Source organism: Scyliorhinus canicula, chromosome 9 (genome assembly GCF_902713615.1).
Source record: "Scyliorhinus canicula chromosome 9, sScyCan1.1, whole genome shotgun sequence".
Lineage (NCBI taxonomy): Eukaryota > Metazoa > Chordata > Chondrichthyes > Carcharhiniformes > Scyliorhinidae > Scyliorhinus > Scyliorhinus canicula.
This window is the reverse complement of record NC_052154.1, coordinates 53,290,763-53,311,493: the sequence shown is the minus strand read 5'-3', so window position 1 is coordinate 53,311,493 and position 20,731 is coordinate 53,290,763.

The window sequence follows — 20,731 nt, the reverse complement described above, 5'->3', positions numbered from 1 at the left end:
CCTTTTTGGAGACTAAGGGCAATTTAGCATGGCCAATCCACCTAACCTGCACATCTTTGGATTGGGCGGAAACCGGTGCACCTGGAGGAAACCCATGCAGACACAGGGAGAACGTGCAGACTCGGCACAGACAGTGACCCAAGCCGGGAATCCAACCTAGGATCCTGGAGCTATTAAGCAACTGTGCTAACAACTGTGCTAACCCTGATCCCCTGCTATCTCTAAACTCAACTTGGCAAAAATGGCTGTAGCCAGGATTGGGGGCGTGAAATCAGCATACCAGCCGGTGTTGGTATTTCCAGATCCGAACCGTCTCCACCCGTCTCAGAGGGACCCAAAAATTCAGTGCCGTGTGTCTTTCCCTGGGTAACTCAATTCACCGCATATTTCATCTAAATTAGGCAGCCTGTGGGATGACATCATTTTTTTTAATGTGAAGCTGTAGCAGGTTAATAACAGTGTGGGAGTTTATATTTGAGAAAATCCCCATTACAATTAAACAAAAGCAAGAAAGCATGCAAGTAAAAATTATTTTGAATACTTCACTTGCTCTTTTGTAAATGATTATTCAGAGTGTGTCAACAAAACATAGAGATGAATTTGTTCACAGGAAAGAAACTTGGCATTCATAACCTGTAATTATTTAAAAATAAATCAAAAGTTGTTTAGATTTTGTAAATCTATAGTTTATCTCAAAATGATAAGCAATTTAAAAGAACCCATTTCTCTGGAAAGGCGTTTGTGCTTGGTGCATTAGGTCAAGTTAAAAGGGGAATACCAAAGCCTTATAGTCATCCTGTGGTGCATTGGATACAATCAATTCATTTGCATCATATGTTGGAACAAAATTAAGTTGCAGCTTATGCGACATCCCTTCTCCCTGGTACAGATACTCTCACGAGTGATGCAGAAATTCCTTCAAACTCATTTTTAATTCCAAGATTAACATACCTGATACCCAGGGTGCTCGCCTGAAATTGGGTGTATTAATATTGTTTCTCTGAACACCTATGCCTGCCATGTCTCCACAGGTAGCTGATTGATATCTGGCAGCAGCCCCAAGATAAGGCCTGAGAATATGGGAGAATGGTAACCGAGTGGGTGGGTGATTAGGAGTAACCTGTTCATCCTGGCATTGATTGACCGCTGGAGACCTGAACCAAAGCAGGCCGAACGCCTGCCCAACATACTGCTATTTAATTTTAACACAAGGCCTAAAACAGACATTAAGGCCTGAAGTCGAGTGTGCAGAGTTGGGAGAATTCCCGGCTCTGTGAAGCTGACTCCTGAAAAGCTGCCCTGAGGGTGCAGGATATAGTGCGGCTCTGCAGACCTTGTGGGGGCAGAGGCAGGCCCAGCATGGGTTGAGCGACTCAGTCAGGTATGAGGGCAATTGGGAAGACCTACTTGTGAGAATGGAAGTTGCTGGTTCTGTTTCCGTGCATCTGAGGAGACGTCAGAACTGAGCAGTCAGGTGAGTGCAAACTCTGTAAATGTGTCCAACTGGCTCTAACCCTGGAACAGATGGCTCATTATGGGCTTTCCATAGGAAAACAATAGTCATTGTTACTGGCTATTAACATTATGCTGAAGGAGTACATTGAAATATTTAAAGCATAGAGAGGTGTCACAAGATACAGTCATGGTGATGGCAGCATCTTGGCACCACTAGCTGCGAAAGATATTCTGCAATAATGCTGACTACTATGCCTCAGGGAATCTGTGATGAACACTAAAAGTGTCTCGATCCTTTACCAATTCACCTGCCCTCTTGCCAACTATCTATCAGGCTGTGCCCACTGAGTTGATCCTTGAACAAGTCCCTCACAGCTTTGCACTGGCATGCCACATCAGTAGGACTAAGGAGTAAACCAGTAGAATATTTAGTGGTCAGGAGTGCAGTATGTCACCTGGGAGTAACTGTGCAACATCCATGAATTTGTGTGGAGCCCCTTCCTCCTCAATCCCTCAACAGTATTCACTAATGACATTGAGAAAATGGTTAGTACATCTAGGCACACAAATATAAATGAAAGCATTGTAAGATCCGTGCCTCACAAACCTTTTTGTTTGACATTTGAATTGCCAGAATGTCAGACAGAGGCATTAATGGTGACATGAACCTGCAGGTTCCAGTGGAGGAAATCCTGAGGAGAAGACGCATCCTTAACCCTGCAGACCAGTGCAACCCCTGTGCCACAGCAAAGGCCTGGATGAAGACATCCGCAGTGTAAGCGTTGGGAGAGGCCGCAGACGATTGTGAATTCAGTACCGGAAAAGGTTCATGACCAACAAGGTGAGTGTTTCACATCAGCAAACATAGGTCCTAGAATCCCTACAATGCAGAAAGAGGTCATTTGACCCATCGCATCTGTATCAACCCTCCAAAAGAGTACCATACCCAGGCTTGTTTCCCAACCACCTCCCCATAACCCACCTAACCTGCACATCTTTGGACCAGGGTTCAAGAGAAGATTCATATATGCATGCTTCAGCTAATGTGTGAGACTTGTCACCTACCTCTGCTTCAGCATTGAGCTTATTTGTCTGAGCTGCTCACGTCGTTGCATGCAGTTATTACGATCCCAGACCAGGGGCGGCATTCTCCCCTACCCGGTGTGACGGAGGGTCCCGGAGTAGGGGAGTGGCGCCAACCACTCAGGGGTCGCGCCTCCCCAAAGGTGGGGAATTCTCCGCACCTTTGGGGGCCAGCCCCGCGCCGGAGCGGTTGCCACCAGAAGATCGGCGCAAAAAAAACCGGCGCCCCCGGCAGCGGGGCTGGCCGAAAGGCTATCGCCGGTCCGCGCATGCACCGGCAGTGACGTCAGTGGCAGCTGGCCGCTGACGTCACTGCCGGCGCATGCGCGATGTGCGGTTCTCTTCCGCTTCCGCCATGGTGGAGGCCGTGGTGGACGCAGAAGAAACTAGTGCAGCCAGGGCACTGGCCCGGACTCTGAGGGGGGGGGGGGCCCTGATCGCGGGCCAGGCCACCGTGGGGGCCGTGGGTTCGATCGCCCCCCGCCTCCCCCCAGGACCCCGGGGGCCTGCTCGCGCCGCTGAGCCCGCCGTTCCAGAGGTGGTTTAAACCTTGGCAGCGTGAGAGGCCTCCTAGCGGCGGGACTTCGGCCCATCCGGGCCGGAGAATCGCCGCAGGGGCCTCTCCGATCGGAGTGGCGAGATTCCTGCCCCTGCCACTTCCCGGGTGGCGGAGAATCTCTGCCACGGCGGAGGCGTGATTTTAGGCGCCCCCAGGCGATTCTCCGACCCTGCTGGGGGTCGGAGAATTTCGCCCCAGACTCCAAGAGTACCAGGATTCTGGACTGAAACCCATTTTAGTTTGTTTTAAAGACTGTGGAAAGAATATTTTGCTCCAGGAGTGATTGCATGAAGAAATAGGGCTTGGTTATTTTTAAAACAAAACTTTATTATGAATGCAATATTAATTTTTTCAACTGACAATTTATACCTAAACACCACTATACAATTTTCCATTAAACAACAAGAAAAGGGACTTTGGTAGCGGTGATGTGTTCAGTGAACGCACAGCAGGTGAATTTTGCCCGAATATTCGAAAGCAAATTAAAAAAAGAAAAGAATAGGATTAGAATGCCAGCGAATAGGAGCTCGAGGGGTCGAAAGGACGGCAGAAGTGGTGGGAAAGGTCACGAGCAGCAGGCGGACGAGCTAGCGGATCCAAGATGCGAGGGGAGGGGAGGGGATCCAAGCGGTTCCAAGATGCGAGGGGAGCCCTGGCCGCCCAAGAGAGAGGGATGCTGACGACCCGAACATCAGACTACCCCCCCACCCCCGCCACCACCTGGAGATAGATGGAAGACATTCCTTATGAAGGAGCTGATGGCCATGAAAGAGGTTAGAAAGGTCAGAAATTAGGTGGCGGTCAAGTTGGCAGTGACAGGCAGCACGGTGGTGTAGTAGTTAACACTGCTGCCTCACTGCACCAAGGTCCCAGGTTTGACCACTGTCCGTGTGGAGTTTGCACGTTCACCCCATGTCTGCGTGGGTTTTGCCCCCACAACCCAAAGATGTGGAGGGAGGTGGATTGGCTACGTTAAATTGCCCCTTAATTGGAAAAAATTAATGGGTACTCTAAATTTATTTTTTAAAAGGTGGTGGTTCCCCAAGGCCTTTTTCAAACCGCTGGACAAATTAATCATGGCGTTCGTATGTGGGGGGGTAAAATGCTAGGATCCCAAAGAAGGTCCTACAAAAAACAAAATCCAGGGGGGGGCTAGCCCTCCCAAACCTACAATTCTACCACTGGGCGGCAACAGCCGAGCGAGTAAGGGGATGGATCCAGGAACCAGAGGCCGAGTGGGTGCGTGCGGAGGAGGCCTCCTGCATGGGGACCTCCCTCCGGGCCCTCGTCATGGCAGCACTCCCATCCCCACCCAAAAAACACTCCAGCAGCCCAGTGGTGACAGCCACCCTCCAATCCTGGAACCAACTGCGGCAGTAATTTGGCCTGACCAAAATGTCGGACAAGGCTCCCATCTACAACAACCATAGGTTCACACCAGCACTGACTGACACCACCTTCAAAAGGTGGAGGCAGGACGGGGGCACACTGACAGTCAGGGACCTATACACGGACGTCAGGATCGCTCCACTGGACGAACTGACAGAGAAATTCCAGCTAGCCAGGAGGAACGAGCTACGGTATCTGCAGCTCAAAAACTTCTTATGAAAGGAGACAAGGACGTACCCACAACCGCCACGACAGACACTACTGGAAGACCTACTAGACGCAAGTATCCTAGATAAAGGGAACTGTAGCGACATGTATGACCAACTGGTAGAAAGGGCCGACACCGTACTGGACGCAACAAGAAAGAAATGGGAGGAGGACCTGGGGATTGAGATAGGGTGGGGACTCTGGAGCGAGGCACTGCACAGGGTCAACTCCACCGCCACGTGCGCAAGGCTCAGCCTGATGCAACTAAAAGTGGTACATAGAGCCCACTTAACAAGAACCCGTATGAGTAGGTTCTTCCTGGAGATGGAGGACAGATGTGAACGGTGCCAAAGAGGCCCGGCCAACCACGCCCACATGTTCTGGTACTCCAGACTTGTGGAGTACTGGACAGCCTTCTTCGAGGCTATGTCCAAAGTGGTGGGGGTGAGGGTGGAGCCATGCCCGATAGTGGCGGTCTTCGGGGTTTCAGACCAGCCAGATCTATTCCTGGGGAGGAGGGCGGACGCCCTTGCCTTTGCCTCCCTGATCGCCTGCCGTAGAATCCTGTTTGGCTGGCGGTCAGCAGCAACACCCAGAGCTGCAGACTGGCTGTCTGACCTCTCGGAATCTCTCCAAATGGAGAAAATCAAATTCGCCATCCGAGGGTCAGACGACGGCTTCTACAGAACGTGGGAGCCATTCATGCAACTGTTCCAGGACCTGTTTGTGGCCAACGAGCAAGAGGAAGAATAGCCGGGTGGCCAAGAATCAGGGGGAAATGGTCGGGAGTCGGGGGAAGGTAGCCGGGGCATGGAGGTGAGAAATGGACTTGGGGGGGGGGGGGGGGGGGGGGGGGGGGGGGTGGTGAAGACAGCTAAACCTGGGGAGAGGGAGGCAAACAGTGGAGGGGACGGGGGACGGGAGAGGAGGGCCAGCAGGGGGCAGGGAAGCGGGAGCCGGAGGGAGGACACGGGATGCCAAAACGTGCATGACATCTCCAGGAGCAGGGAACGAGGAAACTGGAGATGGAGGACGGGAGGAGCGGTAGAAGCGGGAGCGAGCGTGGGACGGCAGCGAGACCCGTCCGGGAAGGGCGGGGGACAGCAGCACACAGCACAGCCAAATATCGCATGCTGTGATTTTCTCCCCGACACCCAAAGGTGTGCTTGCCCCCCCCAGTCCCCGCCCCCCCCCCGCAGGCAGTCGCCTACTTATGTGGCGTGGGTAATTTTGCCAGATGTACAGAGATGCCGCTGTCGAGCTGGTGCACAATGCCCCACCAGTTATTCCATTTCATATGTTATTGTATTTTTTTTATGTTGGGGTGTGCCCTTCTCCTCTAAATGTGTGTCTATATATATATGTGTTTCTTATTCTGTGTACATAACGGTAATTATACCTTGTTCAAAAACAAACAATAAAAAACATTTATTTAAAAAAAGGTGGCGGTGACAGAGGCGATAGTCACCATGCAAAAATCAATTGACGGATTGGGGGAGCGGGTGGAAGCACAGGAAAAGAAAGCCTCGACGGACCAAAGCGACAGGGTCGTCAAAAGGTTGTTGGGGGCCCAAGGGAACGTAAAAGGAAAAATCGAGGACAAAGTAAACAGGTCCTGATGCCAGAACATTCGGATTGTGGGCCTACCAGAGTGTATTGAGGGCAGGGACCCGACGAGCTACATCGCCCAAATGCTGGGCAATCTAGTCGTGAGAGACAACTTCCCCAACCCCCAGAGATCGACAGAGTGCACAGTTCGCTCAGGCCGAAACCCAAGACGGGGACAGCATCTGAGGGTGGTTATTGCGGAGCTACACCGATACCAGGATACTGAGAGGATCCTGAGGTGGGCGAGACAGTGCAAGGCAAGTACCTGGCAAGGACACAAAATCTGAGTATATCAGGACATTGGGGCGGACTTGGCAAAATGCAGGGATGAATATAATCAGGCAAAATCGGCCCTGTACAAGAACAGGTAAGATTCGGAATGCTGTTCCCAGCCAGGCTCTGGGTCACGTTCCAGAACAAGAGCATGACTTTAACAGCCCAGCGGAGGCGAACAAATTTGTGTGGTCAAATGGCCTGGACAAGTGGCAGGAAAGACAGTGAAGAAGGTGGAACAGATAAGGAAAGTGAAAGAGATAGAGGGCTGGATTCTCCGATCCTGCCGGCTATGTCCGCAAGATCAGTCTGGTCTTACGACCCGAAAGTCGGCACCGTCCCTGCACCGATTCACCGTCCGGTGGGGGGCTAGCAGCCACACAGCATAAAGCCCCCAGCTTTACCTGCAGATATGGCCGCAGAATGGCCGAGTCCGTGGCTGTGCATACGCACACCTCCAGCCTGCGGCGGCTGCACATGGATCCAACCTGCCAAAAACTGCCCCCCCCTGTAACCAGCCTCGCCACTCCCGGACCACCCTCCACCAGGCCTCCCAGCCCCCGATGTAGGCCCCCTGGTGGCGGAACGCCCCCCCCCCCCGACTGTGCCAGCGCTGGACTCAGTCCGCAGCCATCAAGCGTGGTCCCCGAACGGTGTGAGCACACATGGCCCACGTCATCAGGAAGTAGGCCTATCAGATCCGAGCATCGGGGGAGGGCCTCAGGTGACGTCCTGAGGCCATCCATTTGGCGTGCGGCGCATTCCCTGAGTATGCCGCTTTTGGGAGGGGGCGGAGCATCGCAAAAACGGCACTGCACCCGATTCCGGCGTAAATAGGGATTCTCCGGCTGATCGCCGAATGTGATTTCGTCGTCAGCGATTCAAGAATCCCGCCCAAATACTTCTTGGATACTTGATATGTTTGCATGGGACTGTGCTGCCTCACTCTGTTCAAAAACACCGGGTCACAGGAAAGGCAAGGATAGGGGAATGCAGGTGAGGGTGAGGTGCCGGAAGAGAGAGCAGTTAGACAGCAGGCACCAGTTAGGGGGGAGGGGGAGGAGGGGTAGGGCACCACACTAGCAGGGGTGGCAAGCAGAGGAAGAAAGACAGCAAGGAGGCCGCGACGCGCCCTCCCGGCAGAGTTGGAGCGCCTGGCGGCGGGAGGGGGTGGGCATAAGGGCAGAGAACCCATGGGGGGGGGGGGGGGGGGGGGGGGGGGACACAGGTGAGGGGGGCAAATGGTGGAGAAGGAATACGAAAGGAACACAAAACGTAGAAAGGGTTGGTTTTCAGATTGGCTTCGGCAGGTAAGATGCAGGCTGAAGGAACAAGATGCCACTGCAAGCAGCCACGTTGGAGGGACCCTAAAAAAGGAGAGACCCCTGAGTGCAGGGCGCACTCACGTGGTGTATACACAGTTGGCAGCCATGTAGGATGCCCCCTGGACAAAGGGAATCCCGGAGCACAGGGACCCAACCTCATGGTGAGAACGGTGACTACGGCCATTTTGGACGGCCCCCTAATAAAGGAAAACCCCGGAGTGCAGGCTTGCATCCACCAGGAAAGTATGGTTGATCCCGCAGGAAGGGGGGGGGGGGACAAAAAACCCCCACCAGATTTATTACCTGGAATGTCAGGGGGACTTAACGGCCCAGTGAAAAGATCCAGAGTCTTCACCCATTTGAGAAGTTTGAAATCCGACATAGTCTTCCTGCAGGAGACACACCTGAGGGAGAAGGACAGACTGTGGGTAAAAAAAGGCTGGCTGGAGCAAACATACCATTCATGCTATGGGACGAGGGCTAGGGAGGTAACTGTACTGATTAGCAAGAGGACGGTGTTCACGGTGACAAGGATGGTTACAGACCCAGGCGGAACAGATATTTGTGGTTAGCGGTGTGCTGGATAGCGCACCAGTAGTTCTGGTAAACGTCTACAGGCCCAACTGGGACTACACAGATTTCATAAAGAAGACTGATGCAACACCAATTGGACACGAGACGAAGATGCGATCCAAACAAAAGGCTTTAATGCACAAGATGTGTGCACGGCAGCAGACGTACAGAAGAATGGCCGACTGCCGGGAAGTACGGGTTCTTATATCCCGCCTTGGAGGCGGAGCTACCTACCTCTCAGCCAATCGGCTGAGAGGCACATGACTTACCCGGGCCAATGGGCAGCGAGTCCTCTGCACCAATAGTAGCTCACTTCTAAGGTACCGTAATACCCCTAGTCATACTACCACAAAGACCATGGAGGAAATCCCTGACATACACACACACTGATCATTGTGGGGGTGGGGGCAACTTCAACTGTGTTACGGACCCACTGATGGACCGATTAAATCCTAAAATGAGGAAAATGGCTCGGGAAGTGGGGTCTTTCATGGAGCAGATGGGGGCAGTGAACCCTTGGCGATTTCTACAGCCCAGTGAGAAGGAATTTTCATTCTTTTCGCCGGTGCATAAAGCATACGCATATATTGACTTCTTTGCAGTGGGGAGATTGATGTTTCCAAAAATAGTAAGCACAGTGTGGTAGTCACCACTGATGCATATTATGTATATTTAGGATGTTGATATAGGTGCTTTACGGTAAGGCCCCTGTACTACAGGTATGGGGGTAGATCCCTGCCTGCTGGCTCCGCCCAGTAGGCAGAGTATAAATATGTGTGCTCCCCGTACAGCAGCCATTTCGTCAGCTGCTGTAGGAGGCCACACATCTCTGTGTAATAAAGCCTCGATTACATCCTACTGTCGCCTTTGCGTAATTGAAAGTGCATCAATTTATTACACTGAGTTTTTCAGAGATGGACCTCCGCATCAAGCCGGATCACCTGTAGCTGCATCCTCAAGCAGACAACGCCAAAAAGGATTTTGAACATTGGCTAGCCTGTTTTGAAGCGTATATCGGGTCTGCGCCGGACACAATCCCAGAAGCACAGAAGCACCAGATCCTTTACACGCGGCTGAGCTCCAACGTCTTTCCACTCGTCCAGGACGCGCTGACCTATGCAGAGGCCATGGCGCTACTGAAAGAAAACTATGCTCAGCGGACTAACAAAATCTACGCCAGACACCTCCTCTCCACATGGTGCCAACTTCCCGGTGAGTCGGTGGAAGATTTCTGGCGCACCCTGATCGCCCTAGTTAGAGACTGTGACTGTCAGGCCATTTCGGCCATGGAACACTCCAATTTGCTACTGAGAGACGCATTTGTCACGGGCATAGGGTCTGACTACATCCACCAGCGCCTCTTAGAAGGGGCCACGCTCGACCTCGCGGTGACCAGAAAACTAGCGCTCACACTTACGGTCGCATCACGCAACATTCAGGCCTATGCCCCGGCCACGCGGCCCACCCCCCCATGCATCATGGACTCCACAGATGGCCGCCCCATCGTGGACCCCATCAGCGCCCGCCCTCAGCCAACCCCACGCCTGTGCCGCGCGGCAGCTAACCAACCCCGGGGGGGCCCAAATGCTATTTCTGTGGGCAGTCAAAACACCCCCGACAGCGGTGCCCGGCGCGGAGCGCCCTCTGCAAGGCCTGTGGTAAGCAGGAACATTTTGCTGCAGTGTGCCAGACCCGCTCAATCACCTCTATTGTCCCGGCATCCCCCATGTGCGGCCAGTGGGCGCTGCCATCTTCCCCTCCTTGGACCGCATGCAGCCAGCGGACGCCGCCATCTTGCTCGACTCGCGGCATGTGCGGCCCGTGTGATCCGCCATCTTGTTCCTACCAGGACCAACGGGCGCCGTCATCTTGCCTCCCCCACGACATGTGCGGGACCAGGGCGCCGTCATCTTGCCTCCCCCACGACACGTGTGGCTCCTATGCACTGCGATCTTACCCGACTCAGGACCCCTGCCTGTCGGGCACCTCATCCGACCGCTCATCGCCTGCAACCGCCGCCGACCAGCCGCGTCTCGCCTCGCTCACGATTGACCAGTCTCGACCACACAACCTCGCGACTGCTTCAACTAAAGTGAAAGACAAAGGACAGGAGATCTCCTGCCTGCTGGACTCCGGGAGCACTGAGAGCTTCATTCACCCCGATACGGTAAGGCGCTGCTCCCACGCGGTACACTCCACTAAGCAGAGAATCTCCCTGGCCTCTGGGTTCCCCTCCGTGGCGATCGGGGGTATTGCATCGCCATTCTCACTGTCCACGGGGTGTTCAGAACTTCTGCCTCTACGTCCTCCCCTACATCTGCGCTGCCTTGCTACTCGGCCTGGACTTCCAGTGCAACCTCCAGAGCCTAACCTTGAAATTCGGCGGGCCCCTACCACCCCTTAATGTGTGCGGCCTTGCGACCCTTAAGGTCGACCCACCTTCCCTTTTTGCAAACCTAACACCAGATTGCAAACACGTCGCCACCAGGAGCAGACGGTACAGTGCCCAGGACAGGACCTTCATCAGGTCCGATGTCCAGCAGCTGCTTCGGGAAGGCATTATCGAGGCCAGCAACAGCCCCTGGAGAGCCCAAGTGGTAGTGGTCAAAACTGGGGAGAAAAACAGTATGGTCGTTGACTACAGTCAGACCATCAATCGGTACTGGCAGCTCAACGTGTACCCCCTCCCTCGCATATCTGATATTACAGTGTTCTTCAAAGTCGGGGGCGCGACCCGTGGGTGGGTTGGGGGCAGGAGGGTTGCGGAGCCGTTGTCCGCGGCGCTCCTGATGACGCAAAACCCCGCACAGCAGCCAGCTTTTCATACCGCTGGCTGCAAGCAGCCACAAACATGTCAGAAAACAAATTTGGCAGCATTGCGCATGCGCGCATGATAATCGGCGTGCATGCGCATTCCACAAACATGTTAAAAAATTTGCCCGCATTGCGCATGCGCGCACGATTATCGGGCATGCATGCGCAGTGCGCCCGCTATTTTTGTAAACAGTTGCAGCTTTTTGTTTTGCAAGTTCAGTAGTGGTTTTTATTCATTTATTTTATTCATTTAATTATTATTTTTTTCATTTATTTTATTCATTTTATTTTTCTTACAACTTTGGGGGGTTTTATTCATTTTTTTCATTTATTTTATTCATTTTATTTACATGTTCGGGAGGATTTATTCATTTTTTTCATTTATTCTTTTCATTTATAATGTTCATTTTATTTTTTTTTACATGTCAGGGGGGTTTTATTCATTTTTTTCATTTATTTTATTCATTTTATTTTTTATTTTCTTTTACAAGTTTTGGGGGTTTATTTGATAAAATTTTACAGGAAAAAAATTCAGAACTTTGGACAGATGGAGACTCCATACCTTCGAACAGCGGAAGGCTTCACCTTCATCCAACAGGTTCCATTGGAGGAGCATGTACGAGGGCCAAAGGGACCCAAAACCATTTCCTCCATTTTTGTCAGCAGCAAACAAGGTAAGAGAAAATGGTGGGTCACGCAGGTCGGCCAGCGTGGGGCACGAAGGTCGGCCGGGTTGGGTCCCGAAGGTTGGCCGGTTGGTAAAAATAGGCCCCCGGAAAAAAGTCTGAAGAACACTGATATGGTCAATCAGATTGCACAGTACCGGGTCTACTCGACAGTGGACCCGAAATCTGCCTACCACCAGCTCCCCATCCGCATGGGTGGAACACCCATACACTGCATTTGAAGCAGATGGCCATCTTTACCACTTTCTTAGGGTTCCCTTCAGAGTCACGAATGGGGTCTCGGTCTTCCAATGGGCGATGGACCGAATGGTTGACCGGTACGGACTGCGGACCACCTTCCCATACCTGGACAATATCACTGTGGTGAATGTGATTCACACTATATATAGTTGCCAATATCACTCCATGTATATATGTTCGTTATCTACCCATTGTAAGTGCAGTTGCACTATCCGACCACCAGGGGGAGTCGCTCTGGGAGTACGCCCAGGACTCCTCCCCCTGGGACCGATGTATAAAGATCAGTGCCTTAGAGCCAGCCTGCCAGTTCACCTGAAGTTCAACGACGAATAGGCTGGCTCTATTGTAAGTGTATTAAAGCCTCTGTTCAGATCCAACTACATGTGTTCACTGAATTGATGGTTCCATCAATTTAATACACTTAAGAAGCTGCCGAAGTAAAGCATGGAATCCGCTCTAAAACCAGGACGTCTAGAACTCGATCCACAGGATGCAGAGGCGAAAGAAACCTTCTGCCACTGGCTGAAATGTTTTAAGGCCTACCTGGCCGAAATCAGCATGCTGAAACTACAGAGGAACAAAAACTCAGCCTACTGCACGCGAGGATAAGCCACAGAATTTCTACACAATTAAATCCAGCTGGTTCCTACACCGCTGCGCTGGCGATTTTGGACAAAATGTATATTAGGCCCATGAACAAGGTCTTTGCCTGCCATGTGTTCACGACTCGACGACAACGGGCTACTGAAACTTTAGCTGAATTTGCACGCGAGTTGAACAATCTCTCAAATGACTGCAATTACCAGGCCGTAACCGCAGCTGAACATAGGGAGCTTGCTGTGCGGGATGTTTTTGTAGCGGGCCTTCGATCTAACTATGTACGCCAGAGATTATTAGAAAATGGGGCCCAAGGCTTAGAGACTACCGTAGAGGCTGCTATCACAATGGAAGTTTCCTTCCGCAGCCTCAACTCGTTTCCCGTGGACCCCGCTAACCCCGCATGGGCCCCCGACCTGAGGACCCTCGAAGCCTGTGCCGCAAGGCCTCCCAGCTATCGCGCTGCCACAGCCGGTCCGACTGTCCCAGTCAACTGCTCAAACTATCCAGCTGCTCCAGCTAATTACTCAGCTCCCCCAGCCAGCTACTCAGCTCGCCAAACCAGTTATTCAACTGCTCCAGCCTGCCACTATTCAGCTCCCCAAACCAGTTATTCAACTGCTCCAGCCTGCCACTTCTGTAGACAAAGCCAGCACCCGCAGCAGCACTGCTCAGCCCGATCCGCGACCTGCAGCAGCTGTGGGAGGAAACGCCACTATGCTAGAATGTGCCTCGGCAGAAGGGCCCCAGCCCTCAACACCCCAACAGTCCAAAACCATCGCCCCCAGCACCAGCAGGCCCGCGGGGCCCGAAACGCTGCGGCCTATGCTCAGGCTCCGCCCCCTCCCGCCACGTGCGATCCATGGGGGGGCGCCATCTTGGCAAACCTCCACCATGCGGCCGGCCACATGCGATTCATGGGGGCAGCCATCTTGGACGCCACCTTCATCACCACCCTCCACGTGCGATCCACGGGCCCTAGCTGCATCCCCAGACTCAAACAGCTCATCGGAGGAGTACGACCTCCCCGGGCAGTCACCACATGGCCCGCAACTCAGTGCAGTGTTCCTGCATCAAGCTCGCCAGAATGCAGCGGCATCTATTCGACAGGACACCCGATCGGAAGAATTCGACTCCCCCGGGCACCCACCACGCGGCCCGCAGCTCAACGCGGTCACCCTCGACCAATCTCGCCCCAAGCATCTGAGAAATTCGATGACGGAGGTCCAGATCAACGGGTACAACATGTCGTACCTCTTCGACTCCGTGAGCACAGAGAGCTTCATACACCCAGAGCTGGTAAGACGCTGTTCCCTCCCTATTTATCCCGTCAACCAAACTATCGCCCTCGCTTCGGGCTCCTATTCCATCCAAATCCAAGGCCGCACTACAGCAACGCTAATGATTGGAGGTGCTAGCTATTCCAAATTTAAACTGTATGACTTGCCCGACCTCTGCGCGCCACTCCTCTTAGGCTTGGATTTCCAATGTAATCTCAAGAGTCTCACCCTCAGCTTCGGCGGGCCCCTGCCCCCACTCACTATCTGCAGCCTCGCCACGCTGCGCATCGCCCCCCCCTCCTCTCTTCGCCAACCTCACCCCGGATTGCAAACCAGTAGTCACCCGCAACAGGCGGTACAGCCTGCAGGATAGGGTATTTATCAGAACGGAGGTCCGAAGGCTGCTCAGTGAGGGGATCATAGAGGCCAGTAACAATCCCTGGAGAGCTCAGGTGTTGGTCGTCAAGACCGGGAAAAATTCCGCATGGTCGGCGATTATAGCCAGACCATCAATCGCTTTACGCTCCTAGACGCGTATCACCGCCCCAGAATCGCAGACATGGTAAACCAGATCGCCCAATATCGGGTATTTTCCACGGTGGATCTGAAGTCTGCATACCACCAGCTCCCAATCCGCCCGGAGGACCGCCACTACACGGCGTTCGAGGCCGATGGCCGCCTCTTCCATTTCCTCCGGGTTCCCTTCGGCGTCACTGACGAAGTTTTGGTGTTACAACGAGCAATGGACCGAATGGTAGACCAGTACGGGCTGCGGGCCATGTTTCCGTATCTGGATAATGTTACCATCTGCGGCCATGACCAGCAGGACCACGACGCCAACCTCCACCGTTTTCTTTAGACGGCCCAAAAATTAAACCTTACATATAACAAGGAGAAATGCGTGTTCCGCACAAACAGATTAGCCATCCTCGGCTACGTCGTGGAGAACGGAGTCCTGGGCCCAGACCCGGACCGCATGCTCTTAGAACTCCCTCTCCCTCATTGCCCCAAGGCCCTCAAACGGTGCTTGGGGCTCTTTTCGTACTACGCCCAGTGGGTCCCCCAATATGCGGACAAAGCCCGCCCACTCTTCAAGGCCACACTATTTCCCCTCCAACTTCCCCAAGCCTTCAGCTGCATCAGGGACGACATCGCCAAAGCAGCCATGCGGGCGGTGGATGAATCCACTCCCTTTCAGGTTGAGAGCGACGCCTCAGAGTTTGCGCTAGCTGCCACTTTAAACCAAGCAGGGCGGCCCGTTGCATTTTTCTCCCGTACCCTATCTGCTTCAGAACTCCGACACTCCTCAGTCGAGAAGGAAGCACAAGCCATCGTGGAGGCTGTTTGTCACTGGAGGCACTACCTCGCAGGTAGGAGGTTCACCCTCATTACCGACCAATGGTCGGTCGCCTTCATGTTCGACAAGGGCAGCACGGTAGCATGGTGGTTAGCATAAATTGCTTCACAGCTCCAGGGTCCCAGGTTCGATTCCCGGCTGGGTCACTGTCTGTGCGGAGTCTGCACGTCCTCCCCGTGTGTGCGTGGGTTTCCTCCGGGTGCTCCGGTTTCCTCCCACAGTCCAAAGATGTGCGGGTTAGGTGGATTGGCCATGCTAAATTGCCCGTAGTGTCCTAAAACGTAAGGTTAAGGGGGGGGGGGGGGTTGTTGGGTTACAGGTATAGGGTGGATACGTAGGTTTGAGTAGGGTGATCATTGCTCGGCACAACATCGAGGGCCGAAGGGCCTGTTCTGTGCTGTACTGTTCTATGTTCTAACTCGCAAATGGGCAAAATTAAAAATGACAAAATTCTTCGGTGGAGGATTGAACTCTCCACCTACAATTACGATATCAAATATCGACTGGGGAAGCTCAACGAGCCCTCGGATGCCCTATCCCGCGGGGCATGCGCCAGCGCGCAAATCAGCTGCCTAAAAGCCATCCACGATGACCTCTCCCACCCAGGGGTCACCCGGCTCGCCCACTACATCAGAGCCCGAAACCTGCCTTTCTCCAACGAGGAGGTAAAAGCGGTCACCAGGGACTGCCCGATCTGTGCGGAGTGCAAACCACACTTCTATAGACCAGACAGGGCCCACCTGGTCAAGGCTTCTAGGCCCTTTGAACGCCTTGCGATCGATTTTAAAGGGCCACTCCCCTCCACTAACAAAAACATTTACTTCCTTAACATTATTGACGAGTTCTCCCGATTCCCCTTCACCATCCCATGTCCCGACATGACCTCCCACACAGTCATTAGGGCCCTGCATAGTGTCTTCACCCTGTTCGGTTTCCCCAGCTACGTGCACAGCGACCGGGGTGCGTCCTTTATGAGTGATGAGCTGCGTCAGTACCTGCTCGACAAGGGCATCGCCTCGAGCAGGACTACCAGCTACAACCCCAGGGGGAACGGGCAGGTGGAGAGGGAGAACGCGACGGTCTGGAAGACCGTCCCACTGACCCTCAGGTCCAGGAAGCTCCAAGTTTCCCAATGGCAGGAAGTCCTCCTTGACGCGCTCCACGCTATTAGATCCCTCCTGTGTACAGCTACCAACCAAACCCCCCACGAGCGGTTCTTCATTTTTTCCAGGGGCACTACCACAGGGGTCTCACTTCCGGCGTGGCTGAGGACGCCAGGCCTGGTTCTCCTAAGGAAGCACGTCAGGGCGTACAAGACCGACCCCATTGTTGAAAAGGTGCGCTTGCTTCGTTCCAACCCACAGTACGCATTTGTTGAGTTCCCGGACGGTCGCCAGGACACAATATCCCTCCGGGACCTGGCACCCGCTGGATCCAGCCCCCCATCTACCCCCACCGAGGAACCCCTTACCCCGTTCCCTATGCGGCCGCCCCCTTGCGCCCCCGATACTGCGAGCTCACCCCACCAGTCCCAAGCGCCAGCACCAGCCCGCCCACCGCGCCCCCAGTCTCCATTCGACCAGGAGGTGCATGAGGCTCGGACAAGACTCGCCCTGGAGCCGGCGACCGTACCCCAGACCTTGACGCCCGCCCAGCCACCGCAAGAGGCTGCAACCCCGGTGCTCCGCAGATCAAAATGGACAATTCATACACCGGACAGACTGACTCTTTGAGCCATTACCCCCGCCGGACTTGATTTTTTTAACAGGGGGTGAATGTGGTGAATGTGATGAATGTGATTCCCACTATATATAGTTGCCAATATCACTCCATGTATATATGTTCATTATCTACCCATTGTAAGTGCAGTTGCACTATGTGACCACCAGGGGGAGTCGCTCTGGGAGTACGCAAGAGTTTGTACTGGGCTCCTCCATTGGCTCCGCCCAGGACACCTCCCCCTGGGACCGATGTATAAAGATCAGTGCCTTAGAGCCAGCCTGCCAGTTCACCTGAAGTTCAATGATGAATAGGCTGGCTCTATTGTAAGTGTATTAAAGCCTCTGTTCAGATCCAACTACACGTGTTCGCTGAATTAATGGCTCCATCAATCACCATCTGCAGCCACGATCAGCAGGACCATGACGCCAACCTTGCCAAAATTCTCCACACCGCCACTCTTCACAACCTCACGTATGACAAGGAGAAGTGCGTGTTCAGCACGAACCGCTTAGCCATCCTCAGCTATGTGGTCCAGATCGGCGTTCTGGGGCCCGATCCCGATCGCATGCACCCTCTCATGGAACTCCCCCTCCCCCACTGTCCCAAGGCCCTCAAACGGTGCCTGGGTTCTTTTCGTATTATGCCCAGTGGGTCCCAAACTATGCGGAAAAGGCCCGCCCACTCATTCAATCCATTGTTTTTCCTCTGACAGCTGAGGCTCACCAGGCCTTCAACTATATCAAGGCCGACATCGCCAAGGCCGCGATGCACGCGGTCAACGAGACATTACCATTCCAAGTCGAGAGCAATGCATCAGATGTCGCTCTGGCCGCCACCCTCAACCAGGCAGGCAGGCCCATGGCATTCTTTTCCTGCACCCTCCATGCCTCCGAAATTTGGCACTCCTCCGTCGAAAAAGAGGTCCAAGCCATCGTTGAAGCTGTGCGACATTGGAGGCATTACCTGGCCGGCAGGAGATTCACTCTCCTCACTGACCAATGGTCGGTTGCCTTCATGTTTAATAACACACAGCGGGGCAAGATCAAAACGATAACATTTTGAGGTGGAGGATTGAGCTCTCCACCTACAACTATGAGATTTTGTATCGTCCCGGTAAGCTCAACGAGCCCCCCCGATGCCCTATCCCGAGGTATATGTGCCAGCACACAAGTAGACCAACTCCGGACCCTGCACGACAACCTCTTGTCACTCAGGGGTGACACGTTTTTACCATTTCATCAAGGCCCGCAACCTGCCCAACTCCATCGAGGACGTCAGGGCGATCACCTGAGACTGTCAGGTCGCGCGGAGTGTAAACCACACTTCTACGGGCCAGACTGTGCACGCCTGGTGAAGGCCTCTCACCCCTTTGAACGCCTCAGCATGGACTTCAAAGGGCCCCTCCCCTCCACCGACCAGAACACGTACTTTCTCAGTGTGGTCGATGAATGCTCCCGATTCCCCTTTGACATCCCATGCCCCGACATGACGTCTGCCACTGTCATCAAAGCCCTCAATGCCGTCTTCGCTCTGTTTGGTTTCCCCGCCGTCTTCGCTCTGTTTGGTTTCCCCGCCTACGTCCACAGCGACCGGGATCCTCATTCATGAGCGATGAGCTGCGCCAGTACCTGCTCAACAGGGGCATCGCCTCGAGCAGGACGACCAGCTATAACCCCCGGGGAAACGGGCAGGCGGAGAGGGAGAATGGGACGGTCTGGAAGGCCGTCCAGCTGGCCCTACGGTCCAGAAATCTCCCGGCCTCCCGCTGGCAGGAGGTCCTCCCCGACGCACTTCACTCCATTCGGTCGCTCCTGTACACCACGACGAATGAAACACCCCATGAATGTCTCTTTGGCTTCCCCAGGAAGTCCACCTCCGGGGTTTCGCTCCCAACATGGCTGGCAGCTCCAGGACCCATTCTCCTCCGAAGACACGTTCGACTCCACAAGGCGGACCTGTTGGTTGAGAGGGTACAGCTCCTTGACACCAACCCGCGGTACGCGTACGTAGCGTACTCCGACGGCCGCCAAGACACAGTCTCCCTTAGGGACCTGGCACCAGCTGGTTCCCCACACACACCCCCCTCCAACACGGCGCCACCCTCCCTTCCCCCGGCGCACCCCACTGCAGCCCCCGCTCCGGGACAATCCGTCCTCCCCTTGCCCACACGTGGGGATGAAGAGGATTTCGACACACTCCCGGAGTCACCGAAGACCAAGCCGCCGCCGGAGTCGCCAACAGCACTATAGCGCTCTTGACAGCAGATCAAGGCACCGGACCGGACCGCCTGAATATGTAATATTATCTGTGCTTTTAAGACACAATTTTCTGTATATAGTTCTCCACCACCCCCGCCTGGCTCATTTTTAACAGGGGGTGAATGTGGTAGTCACCACTGATGTACATAATGTATATATAGGATGTTGATATAGGTGCTTTACGGTAAGGCCCCTATACTACAGGTACGGGGGTAGATCCCTGCTTGCTGGCTCTGCCCAGTAGGCAGAGTATAAATATGTGTGCTCCCCGTACAGCAGGCATTTTGTCAGCTGCAGTGGGAGGCCACATATCTCAGTGTAATAAAGCCTCGATTACATTCTACTCTCGTCTTTGTGTAATTGATAGTGCATCAAACGGTATACTCCGCAATAGTTATCTCTGTACAACGCCCCCAAGGCGAGCGTTCAGATCAACACCACCAGTTCTCAATGCTTCCAGCTGTACAGAGGAACAAGGCAGGAATGCCCACTGTCCTCGCTGTGCACGCCCTGGCAATCGAACCCCTGGCGATCGCTCTGCGGGTCGCGGAAGGCTGGAAGGGCATCTGAAGAGGAGGCAGAGAGCACAGAGTTTCACTCAATGTGGATGATCTGCTCCTCTATATCACAGTCCCGCAGAACGGCCTGCAAATACTCATTAAGCTCCTGGAAGAGTTTGGGGCTTTCTCGGGCTACAAACTCAATCTGGCAAGAGCGAGGCATTCCCGATGAGCCTGAATGGGGGAAGGAAAGAGCTGGAGGGTCTACCATTCAAACTAGCCCAAAGAAATTTCCACTACCAGGGGATCCATATATCCAGAGACTGGACACGGATCCACAAGCAGAATCTGACCAGTCTGGCGGAGGAAGTTAAAAAGGACCTACAGAGGTGGGGCGCACTCCCATTTTCCCTGGCGGGGAGGGTGCAGATGATCAAGATGAACATACTGCCGAGGTTCCTCGTCCTGTTCAGATCAATACCGATGTTCATCTCCAAGATAAAAGCAAATTAGTGCAGATGCTGGAATCTAAAACCAAAGAGAAAATGTTGGAAAATCTCAGCAGGTCTGGCAGCATCTGTGGAGAGAGAAAAGAGCTAACGTTCCAAGTCCAGTTGGCTCCTTTCTCTCCCTACAGATGCTGCCAGACCTGCTGAGATTTTCCAGCATTTACTCTTTGCTTTCATCTCCAAGACCTTTTTCCAAGGGATAGACAGAATGATCATGGCTTTTGTGTGGGGCCGGGTGGGGGGAGAGAACCCAAGGATCACCAAGCCGACACTGCAAAGGAGGAAACATATATGTG